A 7,427-nucleotide genomic window follows, 5' to 3' on the forward strand; every position below is an offset into this window, starting at 1 on the left:
TCCCTGGTACGGGCGCGACACCGAGGGTTGCGATCCCGTTACCGGTCAGTAAAAAAGATAAAAAAAGGAAAAAAAAAAAATTATCTGGACCTTGGAGCAGACTTAATATACTAGAGTTGTCATTAGGTCACTTCCTCATTAGTTCACAGTGTTCAGTGAAAAACATAAAGCTACTGACATCCGTTCAGTCAGTTCTGGTTGTATGGACCCTAAGAACATTTATTAAACAAATACTTATTGAGCATCTGTTTTGTGCTATAGATTGAAGTTTTATGGTGATATTTTCCAAGAATATGTGATTGGAAAAGTTCTTCTAGTTTATTATTAAAAAATTAAGTATATGTATTTAGTTATACATTTAATGAATTATCTTAATGAAGAAAGTGAAATTATTTAAATTCATAACTTTTGAGAAAGTATTCATTCTACATCATGCAAAAGGCTGGCCTTTGGTATAACCTATAAAATTGGTATCAGGCTGGTCAAACTCCAGACAGAGCTTGGCATTCATCCTTTCTGCTAGATCAGCAATTTTCAAAGTGTGGTCTGGAGACCCCTGGAGGTCCCAGAGACCCATGGAGGTCCTGGAGACCCTTTCAGGAGGTCTGCAAGGTCGAAACTATCTTCAGGGCTGGCCAGTTAGCTCAGTTGGCTGGAGTGCAGTGTTAATAACACCAAGGTCAAGAGACTGGATCCTGTACTGACCAGCAGCCAAAAAGAACCCAAACCTATCTTCATAATAATTCTATAATTTCAGAAGAATTCTTTTCTCTCCTGCATTCTCTCAAGTGTATGGTGGAATTTTCCACAGGTTACATATCACAACGTACTGAATGCAGAAGCTGACATGAGAATAAAGCTACCAGATATTAAAGAGATTTACAAAAATGTAAAATGCTACTTGTCTCACATTTTTTTGTGTTTGGAAAATAGTTATTTTTCATAAAATGTTAGTTATATTACCACGTAATTAGTTCATTGCTATTTTTAAAGTAATAAATATATATAAATTTTTTTCATCTTAATTTCTAAAACAGTAACCCACTCATAGATATTATCCACATAAAGAAAAACTCTTTGGGATCCTTGATAATTTTTTAGACTGTACAAGAGTCCTGAGATCACAATTTGAGAACTGCTGTGCAGGATGACACTGAGAAATCAACCTTATTTTCTGATTTTCTGTCCTCTCCGGGATCAATGTTCTTCCCAAGTTTTAAAATAATTTGTCAGAAAAGACTTCCCTTGGTTGGCAGGTCTAAATAGGTAGGCATTTAATGGTCAACGAAAGTAAGTTACTCCTTTCCACCTGCAACTCTAGGCACATGAGACTAGTGACCCAACCTGATGGTAATATATCTGTCCTGCTTTGTAGAGATCACGTTAAGCCTGCCCTTTTCCTGCTCTCCAGGTACATGACAGTGCTGACTTAAGCATGGGTTAATTAAGATGAAATCACCTACTGCTTTGCTTTTTTTTGGCAGCTGGCAAGTACAGGGATCTGAACCCTCTGCTTTGCTTTTTCAAAGCTATACTAACAATTCTACCTTTGTGATTCATTGCAGCATCACTGATGGATATGAACTATACTCAAATAAATTGAAAGTCTAGATCAAGCTTCTCAACTGGTGTATGATGGCGAATAACACAAATGGGCTATACCTATGCTGAGATATTGATCTCCTAGCTCTCAGGGTGCTCCATGGGGCCTGGGGTAGCCAGAAACCCTTAATCTGTAGCCTCTAGCTTCACATACCCCACTGTACAATGTAAATATTTTCTGTGTGTGCAGCAATATGATCAGGTTGAGAAGCACTGGCTTAGATCAATTTCAGGAAAAGTATGAAGTGCCAAAGCAGACATATAAAAAGAATAGATACCAAATAAACTGAAACAGGGAACAAGATGAAGAAAGGAAAAACACAATTAAAAAAGAACAGTCTTGGGCTGGCTCTAAATCAGCAGTTCCTCTGGCAAAAAATGGTCTTACTAACCAAGAGTTGGAACCAACCTAAATGTCCATCATCAGATGACTGGATAAGGAAGATATGGTATATATACACGATGGAATATTACTCAGCTATAAAAAAAGAATGAAATATTGCCATTCACAGCAACATGGATGAACTTAGAGAAAATCATATTAAGTGAAATAAACCAGGCACAGAAAGAGAAATTCTATATGCTCTCACTCGTAAGTGGGAGCTAAAATAATAAACATAAATAAAGATACAACATTCACAATAATACACTGAACTTTCAAAAGGACAACTGAGGTTACTAGAAGTGGGAAGGGACAGAGGAGGGAAGAATGGGTAAAGGGCCACAAATAGCAATGATAGTATATATTATTGAATATAATTTTATTCTGATGTGAGCATCACATATTGCACGAGTATGGATGTTCAACTCTGTCCCCCACAGACATGTACAATCAACTTTGTTACAATAAAAAAAAAAAAAAACAGTCTTACACAAACTTATGGTGTATCATTATGGTGAAGAGTACTGAATATTTAGTAACTAAATTATCAGAACCCAAATGCTTCCCTTCACACACACACACACACACACACACACACACACACACACATGCAGGGATAAGGGGAAAAGATAGCTGACATATTTAAATAAAGATTCTCAGGGCCAAATAAAGTCTGCTTAGACAATTTAGTCCTTAGGTATAAAAGCAGCATTTGAAAATACTCTCTTCTTGGTTCAAATCCCAGACGAGCCCTCATAAAGAAAAAAAAAAAAAAAAAAAAAAAAAGAAAGAAAATCCTCCTGAGAGCACCCTCAAGAGGCAAATGTGGAGCCCCACAGGAAACAAATTGACAAAGTCCTTTCCCCTTCAACTGTATTCTTAATAAACTAGTTACATTCAAAATTTAAGTAGTTTCTATAGGGTGGAAGAAGGAAAAAGGAAGAAAGGATGTTCAGGCAAAGGGAACAGCATGTACTAAGGCAGATAGATAAGAAATGAGGTCTGCTTAGAGAACTGTGCAATGTACAAGGTAGGTGTGTGGGGGTGGGGTGGGGACAGTAACAGGAGAAAAAACTAGAGAGGTAGTTAGAGGCCAGATCATAGGTGCCTTATATGTTATGCTAAGAAGCTTGCACTTATCCTACAGTTGATGGACAGCCCAGTGAAAGGCTTCAGGCTGGGGGTAGGTGGTGGGGGGTGGTAGTGGTGGAGATGATTGGATCTGTATAATAAAGGAGGGTAACCAGCTAAAAGGCTATTGTAAAAATCCATGCTATATGTGAAAAAGCACTGAACTAAGACTATAAAAATGGAAAAGGGCCGGCCCGTGTCTCACTTGGGAGAGTGTCTTGCTGATAACAGCAAGGCCGCGAGTTCGGATCCCTACACAGGGATGGCCAGTTAGCTCACTTGGAGAGCGTGGTGCTAACAACACGAAATCAAGGGTTAAGATCCCCTTACTGGTCATCTTTAAAAAAAAAAAAAAAAAAAAAGGAAAAGAAAGGATAGATGCAAGAGATGCTGAGGAAGTAAAACTGATAGGACTTGGTAATTGACTGGATATGGGAGGTAAAAGAAAGGAAGAGTCATGTGCTCCATATTTCTGGTTTGGGAAGCCAGGTTGATTATGCTGCTTCGACCAAATACAGAATAATATAAGAAAAGCAAGTTTGGGAGTGATAGATTGAGTTGAGCATTATGCATGTTGAATTTTAAGTATCCATGGGAGCTTGGGTAAGAGACACACACACACACACACACACACACACACACACACACACACACACACGAATAAGAATATAAGCGGTACCTAAACTTGTGGAGGTGGATGTGATTGCATAAGAGAGGAATATAAACCAAAAAGAGAACTGAGGTCAGAACCCTGGAAACACTAGCATAAAAAGTGAATTTAGGGGACAGGAAGGCCAGAGGTGGGGTTGTATCGAATAAGGCAGAAACCAAGTAAGACAAGGATTTCAGTATCCACTAGATTTGGCAATTTGGAGATCTGTTGTAACCTCCACCAAAGAAATTCCAGTAAAATGGAGATTCAAAAACAGCAGTGAGTTATAGCAGTGAAAGAGGAAGAGGAGGAAAGAAGTGGAAATAGCCAAGACCCTCAAGAATTTTGGCTAAGTGAAGGGAATGACCTCAACTTCCTGCATCAGAACCACTCAATCTAATTACATCTAAAACTAGTATCACTATGCTTTAGACCCATTCTCTTCCTGATAATAATTTCATTCTATTTATGCCTCCTTTTTTCTTACCCTCAGCTTTATTCTTGACTTATTTCTTCTCATCAGACCCTAAAACATGCTCAAGTTTTACCCATTTTAAAAGAGCTCTCTGTCCCTAGCACCCTCTGGCTTTCTCCCGCCTTACAACTAGAGTTTGTGAAAAAGTTCCCTCTTCATGACTTATCTTTCAACTCCCACTCATTCAACTCTCCTTCCTGTCTCATCTGGCTGCTGTCCCTACACTACACGGAAGCTATTCTTGCCAGTGTCAGTGTCGTCAATGATTGTGAAATCAAATGGATGCTTTTCAGTCCTTTATCTTACTTGACTTCTCAGCAGCGTTTTACATTATTGACCATGCCTTTCCTCTTTTTTTTCCTCCCACATTACAATAGTTAATTTTACCTGTTTAAGGGCTTATTTTGCAAGCATTAAGCCAAGCACAGGCTTTAATTCTGTGAGCCCAAATTCACATATTAGTGAAGTTAAAAGCAAACTGTGATCTATGTACATGGATGAAAACTAAAGGCTCACGGTTAATCACATTGTAATTTTAAATTTTTACCAGCCTAGAATTCAGTAGTTACAGGTCTTTTAGGTCCTTCTGGATGTCCTACAGGGCATCTCCACTTTTCTTGAGCTGAGCAACCTCATCATCCTTCTGCTTCTGGTTGATAACACTGGTTAATCCCTGAGCATTGAGGACACACGGAAGGCTCGGGAAGACTTCATTCTCAATGCCATACATCCCCTTCACCATTGTTGAAACTGGATGAATCCTGGATAGATTTTTCAACATGGATTCAATGAGATCAGCCACAATTAATCCAACGGTCCCATTGGTGTATCCTTTTAGTTTGATGACTTCATAGGCACTTTCTACTACCATCTTATGTACTTCTTCCAATTCTCACTATCATTGTCCGTTCCCATTTCTGGATTCAGTTCCTGGAGAGAAACACCTGCCACGTTCACTGCACTCCACATACCCATACTTGAGTAGCCATGTTCTCCCAAAATCCATTGATAGCAGCTGCTGGAATGGATGCAGCCAAGTTTTTCAGCCGTAAGATAGAGAAACCTAGCAGAATCCAGATTACACCCACTTCCAAACACTCAGTGCTTGGGTAATCCACTTAGTTTCCAAGTAACATATGTAAAGATGTCCACTGGGTTGGAAACCACAATTATGACGTAATCAGGACTGTACTTGACAATCTGAGGAATAATGAATTTGAAGACATTAACATTTCTCTGCACCAGCTTGAGATGATTCTCCCCATCTTGCTGATGGACTCCCACAGTTACCACCACAATCTTAGATCTGGCAGTTACAGAGTAATCTTTATCTGCCATAATTTTAGATGTCTGAAGAAATAAGTTCCTATGTTGCAGATCCATCATTTCTCCTTTGAGCTTATCTTCCAAAACATCCACAAGTTCATCAGCCAGAGACTTTCCCAGAATGCTGATAGCACATGCCATACCAACTTGTCCAACACCCCCTACAGTGATCTTATTCGTTTGGGACCTCTTCTGCAAATGCTGCAATGAGTTTTTCCTTAAGAGTTGCCATTGTGCACAGGAGAGGGCTTTGAAGAGCGCTGTGTAACAGTCCTGAGAAGGAGATAATGTCTGTTGTGTGCTTATCCTTGGGCCCAGGATCTGCCACCTTTCCTCTTGAAATGCTCTCTTCTCTTCCTTACTGCCAATCTCTTCCTAATTTTCTCTCCCTTCGTCTCTACCAGTAGAACTAGACTGCCTGGTATGCACTGCTAGTTGAGTCCCCTTAGTCAAGTTACTTTTTCTGTGCTTCGGTTTCCTCATCTGTAAAATGAGGTTAACAATAGTACCAACCTACCTCATAAAGCTACCATAAGGGATCAACGTTTAGCACTTAGAACAGTGCCTAGGACTAAGTAAACACTTATTAAATGCTAACTATTGATATTATCAATATGGCTGTCAATCAACCCTCTATCTCCTTTTGGGTTTATTTTTCATCTGCCTTTTCCTAAAACATGTTTCTTCGGGGTTATCTATAAATTTTTTTTATTTTATTCTACACATACACCTTGGGTGATCTCACTTAATTATAATGGACAGTCTCAAAAGTATGGTCTGCATACTCACAGGGGGTCTATAAACTCAAAACCATTTTCACAACAATATTAAGACATTATCTGCCTTTTTCACCGTGTTGATATATGCAATGATGGTGCAAAGCAACGGTAGTAAAACTTTTTTTTGGTAGCTGGCTGGTAAGGTGATCCTTACCCTTGACCTTGATGTGATAACACTGGGCTCCAAGCAACTGAACTAACTGGCCAGCCCCAACGATAGGTAAAACTTAACGGTACCTTAGCCCAAATCAAGGCAGTGGCTCCAAACTGTACTAGTAGTTACTGTAATGAGCAGCTATGTTCTCTCAGTTTAAAAAAAAATGACAGTTTTACTAAAAAATGTCCTTAATGAAACAGTATAAATTATTAATTTTATTAAATCTCAATCCTTGAGTACATTTCTGTGATAAAATGGAAGAATACCTTTAAAGCACTTATGTCACATACTAAAGTATATGGTTGTGTTTAAGGAAAAGCATTTGTGCAACTGTTTGAGTTGTGAGCTAAACCAAGTCCCTTTTTCACAGAACGTCATTTTTACCTGAAAGAATGACAGACAGACTAACGTTATTCAGATCTGGGTATTTAGCAAATGTTTTCTCAAAATTAAATGAAGTAAGCCTGTCACTTCAAGAAAAGCATTGTTGCCAATGATAAAATTCAAGCTTTCAAGTGAAAATCAGAACTTCAGAAAACTAATATCCACCTTTGAGCTTAACAACTTCCCAATACTTCAAGACTTTTCTAATGAGATTGGTTACAATAAGATGAACTAATATGATTTTTAAGTACTGTGCAATTAAATGTACTGACATGTGGGAGATCTGTAGAACTCAGTGAACCAATATTTTCCAAATGACTGATATGTGATATCCATTCAAAATGTAATATAGACTGATGGATTTTAACATAAGAGAATGAAAAGCTCATTGATATGGTTTCAAATCCCACATTGCAACCAACTTTTAAGAAACTACTACTTGTGGGGCCGGCCCGGTGGCGCACTGAATAGTGCGCCGCTTGGGAAGCGCGGCTGGCGCTCCCGTCCGAGGGTTCGGATCCCACATACAGACCGGCTCC

The 7,427-nt window shown here is 38.9% G+C and overlaps 1 protein-coding gene and 1 pseudogene across 1 annotated transcript in view; both read right to left on the bottom strand.

Moving 5' to 3' along the window:
* Window positions 1-7,427, bottom strand: part of CERS5 (ceramide synthase 5) — a 31,567-nt gene that overhangs the window by 13,967 nt on the left and 10,173 nt on the right. The gene's annotated exons all lie outside the window — the stretch shown is intronic.
* Window positions 4,838-5,800, bottom strand: LOC103598996 (annotated as a pseudogene).

The sequence above is a fragment of the Galeopterus variegatus genome, unplaced genomic scaffold (assembly GCF_000696425.1).
Source record: "Galeopterus variegatus unplaced genomic scaffold, G_variegatus-3.0.2 Scaffold95, whole genome shotgun sequence".
Taxonomy (NCBI): domain Eukaryota; kingdom Metazoa; phylum Chordata; class Mammalia; order Dermoptera; family Cynocephalidae; genus Galeopterus; species Galeopterus variegatus.